The sequence below is a fragment of the Pygoscelis adeliae genome, unplaced genomic scaffold (assembly GCF_000699105.1).
Source record: "Pygoscelis adeliae isolate BGI_AS28 unplaced genomic scaffold, ASM69910v1 Scaffold124, whole genome shotgun sequence".
Lineage (NCBI taxonomy): Eukaryota > Metazoa > Chordata > Aves > Sphenisciformes > Spheniscidae > Pygoscelis > Pygoscelis adeliae.
In genome coordinates, this window is record NW_008824791.1 from 5,325,154 (window position 1) to 5,338,306 (window position 13,153).

At 51.3% G+C, this 13,153-nt stretch overlaps 1 protein-coding gene across 1 annotated transcript in view; it reads right to left on the reverse strand.

Moving 5' to 3' along the window:
* Positions 1–13,153, reverse strand: part of POGLUT1 (protein O-glucosyltransferase 1) — a 49,283-nt gene that overhangs the window by 35,798 nt on the left and 332 nt on the right. The window lies entirely within an intron of this gene.

Below are 13,153 nucleotides of genomic sequence, written 5' to 3' on the forward strand. Positions count from 1 at the left end.
AACGGGGCGGCCGTCCTAATCCGGGACTGGTGCCTGCCCGCAGGCAGCCCTGGAAAGCTGAACGCAAGCACCTAGCGTTTCCCTTTTCCCCCCTTTCCTCCCCCCCTTCCCCCCCTTTTTTTCCCTTTTTTTCCCTTTTTCTTCCTTTTTTCCCCTCCCAATTTTCCCCTTTTCTTTATTTTGTTCTTTGGGGGGTGGGTGGGTGTCGTTGTTGCTGCCTCTCCCCTCGAGTCGCGTTTGCCTCTCGCTGTCCGCCTGCCTCTCCCTTCCCTCCCGCTCCCTCTGTCAGCTCTGTGTAGCCTGGCGTGTTTCTCTGTTTCTCTCCCCGCCACGCAGCCCTCCCTCTGTGCAGCTCTCTCCATGAAATGGAGCTGAACAATTGCACCGGAGCAGCTTTTTCTGTTACTGCCATATGTCCGTGTGCCGAGGCACCATTTCTCTTGTGGTACTTTGAATGCATACGTGCTGGAAATACTAGGACAATAACAAAACTGAATTTCTGCCTTGTGCCTTTTTGGATCGTAATGAGATTTGAAATCCAGCGTGAATGAGATTTGATGCATGGTTGTGCTGATATTTTGATCTGGTTTAGTTCAGAGTCATCTGAGATGCCCGGGCTGGATACTGATGGGAGGACCTTTCAGGAAGAAAGGAGAGCACCCCCCTGAATGTTACCTGCCATCGGAACACCAAGAGGACACACCGAGTCACTGAAATGGCATCATCCTTTCTCTTCCCCACCCCCCCTTTTCTTTTGGAGATAGATACGGTTCTGCAATCAAAGAACCTCTAGTAATTGCCCAGTTCCTTAAATATGAAAAGATGATGCCTGCCCTCATCTGCAGGGTACCTGAAATGACAGTAGCTGTGATCAGTGTACACTGCCCCATTCACCTTAATATGGTGTTAACTGAGGCTGCCTCTGTAGCACAGAACTCTCTCCTCTTGTCCCCTGATCTGCCCCCCTCGAAAGCCCTGATTGAGCGCCCGGTAGGTCTGACCCCTCTCACGCACGGGGGGATGTACAGCCCTGTGTCCCTCCTCCTTAGCAAAAAGGAGCTTTGAGACTGGGAGCTGTACTGCCCTGTAATTAACGTACACTCAGCCCCAAATAAGCAGTGACAACAACTTAAATGTCAACATTCCTAGTTAATCCCTTGCTAACAAAATATGCCTGGAAAGAGGTGGCTCCGCATAATCTCCAGTGAACAAGATCTTATTTTAGCAGTACAAGCACTTGGGAGATTTCCCCTGTTTGACCAATGAAACTGAAAGATTGGCTTTGATAATCGCAGCTGTAAATGATGCGTTTGATCCCCTCAGTGAAGAAACCCACTGCATGTGGCAGAGCATACAAACCCTCCTCCGCCCAAGCCCTCCTCCAGAGCAGCAGGAGGCTGGTCTTCCTGGGTGGTGTCTGTATGACAGGGGATGTGATTTCTGTTCTCTGATGTGTGGCTGTTTTAGGCCTTCAGTGCAGGCGAAAGACAGAGCACCCAAGGTGAGGAGATGAAGCTCCTTGCTGTTCAAAGCAGTCTGATGTTTTCAGCGCCCTGGCTCCCTGCAGGCAGGATACCTGCGCTTCCAAGGCTGGCATCCTCAGACGCAGGGCAGCAGCATCCCCCCGAGCAGGCTGCAGAGCCAGGGGGGCACCGACACAGGGTTTCTTGCCTGGGGTAGGTCGGTGCCTGAGCCCTAGGCCCCGCACAAAAACACAGTAGAAAAGGTGGTGAGCCATTCTTCCGGGGATCACCCCAATTTAACACGCAGTCCTTGCATCCCCTGGTTATTTGTGTCTGTGGTGTGCAAGTACATGTTGGGGAATTTCGCCATTCTGCCTGTGGTTTTCAATCACTGGGTTCCTGCATGCCAGCGTCACCTTACACTCGATGATAAAATGATACCCATTTCTTTCCCTTGTGTGTTATTGGGTTTTTTTCCCTTTTTTCTCTTTGTTCCTTCCTTTCTGAAGGGTGTCTGAGGGGTGCTCTCCCCACCATTGTTTCAGGCTCTCATTTCAGCCTGACTCCATTCACACTCTCTTTCTCACACTGCCTCTCTTTTACTCTGCTTTGTTCTTCCACCACCACCTGTCACCAAAGCATCTTCCTTCCCTACTGCGTTATCTTCTAGAGACCTATCGATCTCCTTTCTCTCCATTCTTAATCTCTCCCTTCCATTATTTTCTAAAATATCTTCTCTGTCTCCCTCTTTCCCACTGCCCAACACTTGCCCATGCCTTAGGCGTCCCTCCCCAGCTCCCCGCCATGGAAACACCCCCCCACCAAACTCGCAGTCGCTCCATGCCTGTTGTACGCCACAACTGCACAGCAACACTCCCTGTCACAGCACTTCAGCCCCGCTCATGTCCACTCGGTGCCCTGCGTGAACAGGCTGTGCACCCACTGCCATCCCTGTTGCAGGCAAGCAGCCATGGCTCAGGCCGGGAGGACGGGCAGTGGGAAGGCTGCTCGCCCAACTCTGTGCTTGCTTGTCCTCCAGCATCTCCTGCTCGCAGCAGTTGGAGGCAGGCTACTGGGCTGCCCTGAGCTTTGAGGCCCAGCACAGTTGTGCTTACGGGTGGAGCTGCCCTCTTCTCTGAATATCCCTCCTGCAGCCTCTCATCCCCCAGAGGAGTCCTTCCCCAAGGATGTATTTGCCCCGGTGTTTCCCATCGCTCCTCCACAGGGGCTCTTGGGGGCTGCAGTTGTTGCCCCTCTCCACCGCCCCTGCCCGCAGCTGCCTTCCTCTGTCTTGCCTGCTGCTCGCCTCTGGGGCCCCGAGCCCTGCTAGAGCCCCCGTGCTGCTGGTCCTCTGGACCCCGGTGGGATGGAAATGCAAGGGCCTTGTTCAGCTTAAGTCAACATGGAAAGATGTGACTTCTGGGATAGGGTGGGCTCCCTAATTATTTAGCAATCAACCTAAAGTGCTTGAATCCAAATAACGGTTAGAGATGGTTTCGTGTAGCCCTGAGCCACCCCCTTTACCATCTTGCTGTGCTGAAACAAGCGTGCACCACACTCAGGCTCTGGAGATAATTGGATATTTTTGAAGCCTCCGTTCTTCTGCAGAACTTGTAGTGGTTCCGTCTTTCCCTGCCCTCGCCTTATTCCTGACTCTCTTCCCATCCACTGTGCCTGTTTTCTATTTTTACTCTTGACAAAGGGCTGTGGGCTTAGAGGCTGCTCTTGTAGCTGTAGATGTAAAATGCCTGCTGTGTGGTGTTTGCAATGAAAGAACCGCTCCTGGAAATTAACTAATTCACAGACCTAACTAATTAACTTCGCAGACGTGCAGAGCTGTGGAGGAGTGTCAGTGTGGTTTCACTGCCGAGGGTTCTGGGCTGGAGGAGAGGGAGAGAAGGGAGGCAGAGACACCCATGTCTGTGATCCCAGCTCTTCCCCCAGCCCCTGCCACCGTAAGCAAGTCGTTTCCCATCCCTGTCCCCCTTCCCCATGCCCTTGCTCTCTTCTTCAGTCGAGCCGCTCAGGGCGGGAGCTGTTTCTCATTACGCCTATTCAGCGCCTTGTACAGGGAGGCCTTGACATTGGCCAGGGCACTGATCGCTGCTGTTGTACAAACAATAAATACTGGAGAGACAAAGAATAGCCAGATAGCTCCAGATGTCAGTTTGTCCCTTTCTGGATTTTCTCCCTTTGCTATCTCTGCCTCCAGGAGAATGGCCGTATGGCTTTGACAAGAACAGGTTGATTCCTCCATGGTGGCACCGCATCCTATCTCTTCTCCTTCCCTCAAGCCCAAACCCAGTCCTCCCTGGAGCCACTGAAGAGATTCCTGCAGTAATACATTGGAAGTGGACCAGGCTCTTCCGCCCCAAGCAGCACAGTTTTGACATCAACCCGCCAGTGTTTAGAGTACACTGGGAGCCAGACGAGGTCACGCATACTATTTCAAGGCTAGATGTTTGATGGGAGAGGTTTCCCTCCATGCATGCTCCCACAGAGTTTCAGTATGCCCATGCTACCCGCCCTGGCTCACTCTCCCCTCCGTGTGTGCTGCTGGAGCTCCCTGGGGAGCTCCGCTGGGCACCTGTGCGGCAATCGCTGGCAGCATGTGGACGAGGCGAGCCCGCTGCCCAGGGGCCTGCTGAGAGACTGTCAGGAGCTTCCCTGACCCACGAGAGGGTGACCCCTTCCTTCTGCCCGCTGCCTGCCCCTGAACAGGCAGCACAGTAACCGCGGCTTGTCCTTGCTGGGACATCGGTTAGGACTGAGGCTTGCTGAGTAATGCACAGCTCAGATGGCTTTCTGAGGCTCAGGGTGGCCAGAATGCGCGAACTAGAAAAACCCCATTCCACCGAGTCCCAGCGGGTTGAGGTGGTGACAGCTGGTGCTGTTTGGGATCAGGGATCATGCCTGATGTCGCGGCTGCGTGTGCTCCCAGCTGACACGCAGGGCTGAACACTGCTGGGACCGCATCCAGCGTGCGAGGAGGCAGAGGCACTCAGGCTGGGGACCTAGAATGAGGAGAGGAAGCAGAATAATTGCTGGATGAGGGAGGAGATATATTCAGCTCCTCGACTTAAGCGTGCCTTCTTGCAGGATTGCTGGGCTGTGCTTGCCGAATGTGAGCTCTGGCCACCAGGGACAACAGAGCCGGAGCTTTTCTGGTGGTTGATGGAAACTCGAGGAGGAGGCTTAGAGCCGGGCAGTGCTCACTAAGGGGATGCATGACGATGACTGCCAGGCTGGGAGTATGTGAGTGTGCATGCTGAGGCATACCTGGCACTGGGGCAGGTGACAAAACATACCTGAGATCATGCTGGGGCAAGCCCTCTGGATTCCCCCCCCGCCCCCGAAACAAATCTCCTGATGTCACTCATTCCTCTGTTTGCTCCCCCTGGATATTGCAAACATCTTGACAAAGTGACGCAAAAGGTGGTGCAAGGATGTCCACGCCGGTGAAGACCCAAGCCCCTATGCCTGTGCAAGCACCATGAAGCCTGGTAGACTTCATAGCTCAGGCCTTGATCCTATTGAGTCATGGTGCCTTTTTGAAGCTGTGCACAAAGTAGTAAAGCTAAGGCTTGTTACAGAAGGCACACTGCTGAACTGAGGAAGCAGAACTAGTACTGGACCCAAGATGATTCATGTCCCACCAGCTCTGCTATGCCTGTATGCTCTGGGACAGTTAGCAGCGGCAGATAGCGGCGCAACTCTCCGTACTGCGCAAGTATCAGTGTCACCGAGGCGGCCAACACTGCAGGACCATGCAGATTGACTCTTTGGGACATTGGCTGACCTGCCAGCTGCGTGAGGTGTAGCTTTCAAAAGGACTGCTTTGTCACCAGCTGTCATCCCCATCACTGTAGAGGTGTATCCAACTGTGATTCCCAAGGACCTTCGGACCTGCCCCCAGTTTGGCAACCCTGCCTTGCTTCATACGGATCACTCTGGTTATTGCTATAGTTGGTGGCTGTGAACCTGCAGAGAACCCAAAGGCAAATGGAAGTAACTGGTGTTGGAACCCTCCTCCTCTTTGTAATTTCATGCTGCAGGACTTCACGTGTTTGTCAGAGCAGATGATCAGAGGTCAACTATGAGGGCAGAGCCAGAGCTGAGGAGATGTAAGAATTAACCTAGCAAAACCACTCTCTCTGGTTCAAGACCACTTGCACTTTCAAGTTCTGCCAGGCTACCAAGGCTGGAGGTGATGTCAGTCTCATGTACCTGGCTCACACATGACTCAGAGGCTGCGCTCCTTTTCGCACCAGATCTGCCAGAGGTCTGGAGAACCAACTACTGTGCTGGTTGTACAGTTGTACTGCACCCACATGGGTAGGCTCTTTCTTTTGACCTGGCAGTGCTCAGCACCATGCGTTATGCCAGTCTGGACTTGCCATCCGGTATCTCTGCAAGAACCTAGACAGTCTAGATACCAGCTCATGCTGAATCTGGAGCAGGTAGCTCAGGCTAATGACAGCAGAGAGCCATTACTGCAGCAGAGTTTTTTTCCAACAACCGTGGTTATTAATTTGCCTGATAATAGCAACAGATATTTGAGCAAGAAGAAAATCAGCAATAAAACACCAGTTCTCCATTTGAAGTTTTAATTCCCCTGCTGTCCCCACTCGTGGCACCCAGCCTCTGTGCCCTCTTACTCTGGGTCCTAGCTGTATGCCCCAGCTTTGCTAGGTTTCTTTGGACCATCACACACAGAGGTACATGCCATTCCTCCACCTCATCCCAGTCCCTGATCTGTTGTCCTGGCCTGATGTGTGCCTCTGAGCTTGCCCTGCAGCACTCTACCATCTCGGGCTCCTGGGCAAAAGGTTGGGTGGGGATCCTTGGGGCTGGCAAGAGGGGACACGAGGGACCCTCCTACAGCACGAAACGTTCACTCGCAGGTGGCTTTGGAGCACTCTGCCCCAGCTCTGAGAGCGACTTAGCAATTGGTTTAGCTGGTTAACAGCTGTGATCTAGGCTTATCCACCTGGACCCAAGCACGGACCTCTGCCCGTCGTGTAACCGCTGCCGTGCAGGACGAGTGGCTGGCATGCTGCCCTTAACCCAGGCACTGCACCCGAAACACGCACAGCGCTGCCCGAATCCCTGGTGCCCGGCATGCCCCTGTCCCACAGAGCCTGGCACGGGCAGCGGTGTCGGTGCTGGTTGCCCGCTGCAAGTGCTGGGCACAGGCAGGAGGAAGGCAGACGGCTGTCCCCGCTGAGCTGAGGGCCGGGAGCGGGAGGACTGTCAGCTCCAGCCCCGGCCTCGGTGGTGGGGAGAGGGGTGTGTGTGCAGCTGCAGCGTTGGGCAAGAGATGCTAATGGAAAACAGAAACAATTCAAACTGCATGGTGGTGGGGGAAACACTAACAGCGTTATGAGCTTGGAGCTTGTAACAGTCCTGCTAGTGAAATAACTGCCGGTGAAATAACTTTTTTTTTTCTTTTCTTTTTTTTTCATTCGGACACAGAAGTCTTCCAGCTTGTTATGCCAGGGCCAACAAAATTCTTCAGTGTCAACAGGATTTTGGGTGAGCCAACATTTTTCCTGCTAAGCACTACCAGAGAAAGAAGAGCAGCACGTTGTATCCCCTTCCCATGCACTAGTCACTAGGAGCATCGCCTGTCTCCTCGGTCCGTGGGCAGGCAGAGGGTGAGGGGGGTCCCCGGCAGGGCAGCAGCGGCTCTCGGGGGCGTGCTGTCCCTCTTTCCCAGCAGAAGTCCACAGGGCAAGCATACTGCAAATGGCACCCTTTGGAGAGAGAGGCTGGGGGGGCTGGAGCAAGTCTCTTTTTCCTCTGGGAGGTGACAGAGCACATTCTGGATAATCATTTCATGCTGCTTGGGAGTGGTGCGTAGTTTGGTTTCTCTCTGCTTGTGTTAATTGTGTGGTAAGGTGCCTAGAGCCTTCTATTGGCATCTTTATTTAAATACAAATGAAGAAGACATTAAATCAATTGTTCCTTTTTCTTTGCTCCCTCTTGTCTTATCATTGCTTCTATCACGTACTCTTAGCTGTGCCAGGCTTTTGCTTTTTCAGCTGAACCAGGTACACTAAGTGAGAGTCCCAGGCTGAACTTTCTGCAGACTCATGGAGGTTGCACTGAGGGAGCAAGCACACCTTACGTTGCTGGCTTTCCCCTACTGCTATTTCACTTATATTTCGGGGCACTTCCTAACCTTATTTGCTGACCAAGGCTCCGTTCCGTGACCCCCTGCACATCTAACCCTCCTGCAATGCCAAATTAAACAAGGAGAGACTAGAATACAGTTCTCTTACCCCTTCAGCTACTCTGCCTTTCATCTGGATGGGCTAAATCTATGTGACTCAGTTGGCCCCAATGCTATTTTAACCTCTAGGTCCTATAGCTAGGAGCAGAACCCAGGATTCCTGGGTTTGATCATTCTCCTGCCATTTAGCAAATAGTTTGTAACCAAATGGCAAACTATGAGTCGAGGCCCTCTCTCCTCGCCAAACTCCATAAAAGATAATTACTCCTGGAGTTCAAGTGGTGGCATGTTTTGCAAGAGATCTGGAGGCCTAGTATGCAGCTTTCAGATAGACGTTGTAATTGTGCCTATGATTCCCCAACTCCTTTTTTGTTCCCAACGATTTATTAAATTTGCAGATGGAAAACTTGCTGGAAAACTAAGATGTCTGTCAACAATCTGCTCATCGTGGTGTGCAGAGATCAAAATACCCGTATGCTGATTTGGGGGCATGTGTTACGCGTATGGACTGGTGAAATCACAAGCGCATGGTCCTGAGGGCTGAGGACTCCGCATCTATCGTTACGTGGCAGCAGCAGGACGAAGGCAGACTTGGTCTTTCCCAGAGGCTGTATGTCTTCACCATGCAGAGGTCAGAGCAAGGGATGCTCTTCACTAGGGACTGGGTTCCCTCTGTTTGGAGTCTATACGTTTTCTTTTAAACTTTGACTCCTTTTTGTCTCTGGCGTTATCTCCTGCGAGGGATGCTGGCCTCTTTGCTTGCCCTAAATTCTATTGTACTTACCTCATTACTCTCCTAATGACGAGCTGACAAATGCTTTTGCTTGATTTACTGGCGGTGTTACAGGTGTGTGGAACACTTGTCAGTACCTTGCTACTACATGCCTAATTTTTCAAACGGCTGGGTGTGCTACCTTCCTCTGCAAAATGTCCCTGCACATTTACCTGGTATTATCCCCCTGCCGTGGGCTTCATCACATACCTGCACCCAAAGCTTCCAGAGCTATGCCCTAGGATTTCCTACCTCCCCCCCAAAAAATAAGGCCCTACGTGCAGGTGTTGATGTAACTGGCCTTCCGACAAGAAGAAGTGAGCAGAGAAAGGGCATGATGGAGCAACCCTCCAGCTGGTTGTGGGTACTCTGGACCAAGGATGGTCCGGTACCCACTCTGAGACAGGCAGCAGGGCAGTGTGCTTCCCTGCTCCTCCTACCCTCGTGAGGAGCTCCCGGCTGCCGCAGCCCACGGCGCAGGTTTGCAACCCCGCCTTTCACCTCTCATCTGTTTGTCTTTTTAAACCAGAAAAGGACTTTTTCACTGATCAAACCCCAGAAAATGGACCTTGCCACCACCTGCACGAGCACATCACTGAGATCAAACAGAGGTTTTGGAGCGAGAGAGCAGGGCAGGTGAGAGGTCTCCAGGCATCGCACAGCGATGGAACGGGAACTGCTCGGCAAGGGAGGAACATCAACATTTCACGCACACATTTCTTTACCAGTTGGGCAGAGCTCTTCTGCTCTTCTTCTGGTTGTGTTGCTAGGAGAGGAGTGCTCTGCCCTCTTCATGACTATGAATAGCTCGCTCTTGTTTATTCAGCTCAGCTCCGCCTGCTGGTTACAACCACAACCGGCACCATCTCATTGCATGACACCACCAGAAAACAATGCAACTGCAAGAGGAACAGTCCCCCCCTCCGGCTGAGAAGACTTCAGGATACCTCTCCAGTGCACCGCTCCAGAGCCGTCCTTCTCCTCCTCTCGCCACACTCCATGGCGCATCCTCTGCCTCCAGCAGAAAGGTCTAAAACCAGCTGAACATTGCACTGTCACCCCCAGAAGGCAACGCTGAGAGGCAGGACCTGCAAATCAGGGCATGAGCTCAGAAATCTGGCTTGAAAATAAACGCACAATCATTTCAAGGTCCTTTTCTGCTATTCCAGTGTCGGAGCCTTTCATGAGCTAGAAAAGTTACTTTTCCTTTATTAGTGAAGGCTGAGATTCTTGCATAAGCCCACAAATCCAAGAACGGGGACTTTAAGAAAAGTAACAGATGGCTTGAAAATTGGCCATAATGGGATTCCTGAGATTTTCTTAAGAATATTTTGTCTGAGGTCTGACCGAGAATGAAGCGTCTACGGCAATGGAATTAGATGGGCTGTACTGACAATGGGAAAAACTAATGGGCCTGAGCAAAAGACTCTCCGAAGTGCTGCAAAATGTGACCAAGCACAGCATTTCAGAACATCTGCTCCAAGGGACAGAGGGACAGGCAGCAATCGCAACCAGCCTACACGTTATGAGATGGGACGCGTGTGTACAGGCAACCACAGAGAGCCATGCAAGTTCAGAGTAGCAGAGCAGACACAAAACTCAGAGCTTTCAGAACAGCCTGGGCACTCGACTGAGAAGAGCAAGTACTAGGCAAGGCAGAGCAGTGCAGATCAGAAGAGTACGGATGGTTGCTGCACAGGTACAGATGAACCGCCCCTTCTTTTTCAGCATCATGAGCTTCCACGTGTGCCTATTTCTCTGGACATCTCATCTTTCTCCACCTGGGAATTTCGTTGGGATGAAATCTGAATACTGTGTGCATTTATCCAGAATTTCCACATGCCCATCAGGCCTTTCAGATAGCCGGGCTGCTGAACATCCGGAAATTCAGGATAGGTCGACTGCACACTGGGGAGGTGAACTGTGTAGCATGCACGCACTATGTCTAACGAATCCAAAAATTGTCAGACCTGCTGTGCATATGCTGTGCAGATGATCTGCATATGTACAGCATGCCCAGTGCACTCTAAAGGTGTCTGGTCTACCCTGCATGCGCAGAACATCTATATGGTGCAGATGTATGTATTCCTGCTTGGGAAACAGGACAAACATAGGGTTTTTTTTACACATTCTTGATGTATTTGTAGACGAGGGAACAGCTGAATGCTTCAGCACAGTAGGCAAGGAAACTTAGGTATATTCATATGTATGGAGGCTAGACTATCCTATTACATGCTACTTGTTTTACAGCAGCCACCTAAACAATGTAACTGGGGTCGGGATCCTATTATACAAGACATTGTACATGCACATAGTGAAAAGGTGTTATTTCCCCGCTCCCTCCCAAAATCTCCCACAATATAATCTAAATTAATAGAAGTGCAAGAAAGGGGCCATTGTAATTCCTACTTGACAGATGATGAGCCAAATGAAAGGAAGCTCTTAGTCTCCTAAAGCAGGACACAGGTGAATTTTAGACATCTGAGTGCCAATTACGATCCTGCAAACCCATGTTCAGCTGATGCCTAGTGCTGGGGACGCCCAGACCCCTCGGGCCCACCAGATTTGACAGTGAGGCCCCACAGCTTCAGCAGCTCTACTCGGCACCTATCTGGCAAAGCCTCCCGCTTGACAAGACTAAGCACAACAGCGGCAGCAGCAGGAGCCGGCCACGAAACGCTTCTTTGCCTAAAGGAGCAAGCCTCCAGGATGGGGACTGTGCAAGCCCCCAGAGAGGCTGATGCTTCTTTTTAAGGTGCAGTGTCCAAAGGGGTTAAAGCACCCATGGAGGATATGGAAGACCGAGCCTGCGCTGCCTCCTCTGCCCCAGGGCTTTCCTGTCTGCATCTCCCATGGACATGCTCCAGCTCCTGAGCTGCCGGCTGTTTTGGAGAGAGAGGGCATGCTCACCTCTTCTGCCAAAGGCGTTATGATTTTCTTAAAAGAGTTGTGGCACACACACACCCCAGAGAGGAATCATCTGCAGGAATCACCAGCCTGGCTGTTCAGGGTTTCAGCAGAGGAGGGGGAAGCCCACGCTCCAGTCCACTCTCGAGCGACCACTCCTGACTTCTACCTCATGTCTCTTTAATGTAAAATTCATAAGCGGGCGCTGGGCAAAGGGACCCATGTTTTCCTTCGTACATGGAGTGCCATGAGATCAATGAGATTAAACATGTGCTTACATGCTGTCCTGAATTGAGGCCATGAGGAGAGCAATGGGAAAGTAAACAGAAGAGAAACGTTATGGAAATGAAGGAAGAGGGAAAATCCACCCTGCCAAGAGCAGCAGCTCTCATCAGTTGCAAGAAGATATGGCCTCACCCAGAGCTGATTAAGCATTAGGAAGTCCAGGGACTGGAAAAGAAGGCCAGGTCATCTTCATCGAGGTTCAAAAACCACCTGAAGGAGTGAGAAAGGCTATCTATTGGGCGCAGCCGTTCCCTGAGAAGGTAAGTTTAGCCCTGGCTTGTTTTTCCCCATTAGCAGAATGCGGGCACTTGAAATAATCAGGCTTCAACCTGTGACAATACAGAGAGGTTTTTGTTCTCCCTTACAAGACTTAGAACTCTTGAGCTGGATGTTAGGCTCCAGAGACGCGTCAGAGCCTTGCTGCGGAGAGCACGCATGGCTGCAGACCCTGCTGCCCTATGTCCCGTTGCAGAGACGGCGGGAGATGAAGCTGGACGTGATGACTGCTCTGCGTATAATCTGTCTTTGCTTTCAACAGGATGAGTGTGGCAGTCATCTTCTTCTGAGGACTTGTAGTGCCATGCTCCCAGCATTTGCCAAGGCGAGAGTCCTGTTGAGGACTCCGTGTCTGCCCCCGCTGCTTCCCGCAGCCTGCTCGGGGCTTTGACTGAGACCTTTGCCCAAGGCTTTGGTGACAGCGCGCTCTACCAACTCCCAAGTGCCTGACAGCAAATGGTTTGATTCTGTTTTCCTGCCCATCCCATTCTAGACTGTACGTTCTTCCACCTTTTTATATTCTCCACGTTGCCTTCAGTCCTTTCACCCAGATCGCTTGGCGCTACCCTGCTCTTGCAGCTGGGAAATTTGTAAGATTGTCTCTGATTTTCCAGCCTTCTCTCCTGGCTTTGCTTTTCCCCTTCTCCTTTCTTCCCAGTCATTCTTGGTTGCAGCCTTCCTTCCCCGCTTGACCTCTATTTCTCTTTCCTGGGAAGCACCTCATTTGCATCTGTCCTAGTATCCAAGCTACAAATTAGACCTGGTTAACGTTTCTCACAGTGAAACCCTGACTCGTATAAAACTTTTGAGTTTGGGGGGATTGTAGGAGCTCTGTTTTTGGGAAGTGGCTTTTCTATTGGGCTCTTGAGTTCAAAATTGTGCATTCTCCCTTCTGAAACAGGTTCAGAAGAGAACCTTGGGTAGGTCACTTCATCTGCCTGAATCTGTTTTATCACTCATTAAATTTAAGATAAAAATACTTGCCCGGGTTAGTAAAATGTCTTTGAAATCATTGGACAAAAAAAGCTACCCAAGTGGCGATTATTATGATTAGTATAATTATTTTTATTAAATGAAACCAGCTGATGCTTGTGCAACACTCTTCTGGGCTCCGCAGACCTTTTCCGCTGAGTCTCACAGAAAAAAACTTTTGTTGTCCCTGGACAGGGATGTGTTTTTTGAGACCGAGTTTTGTGGTTTCGTTACGAAACGTAT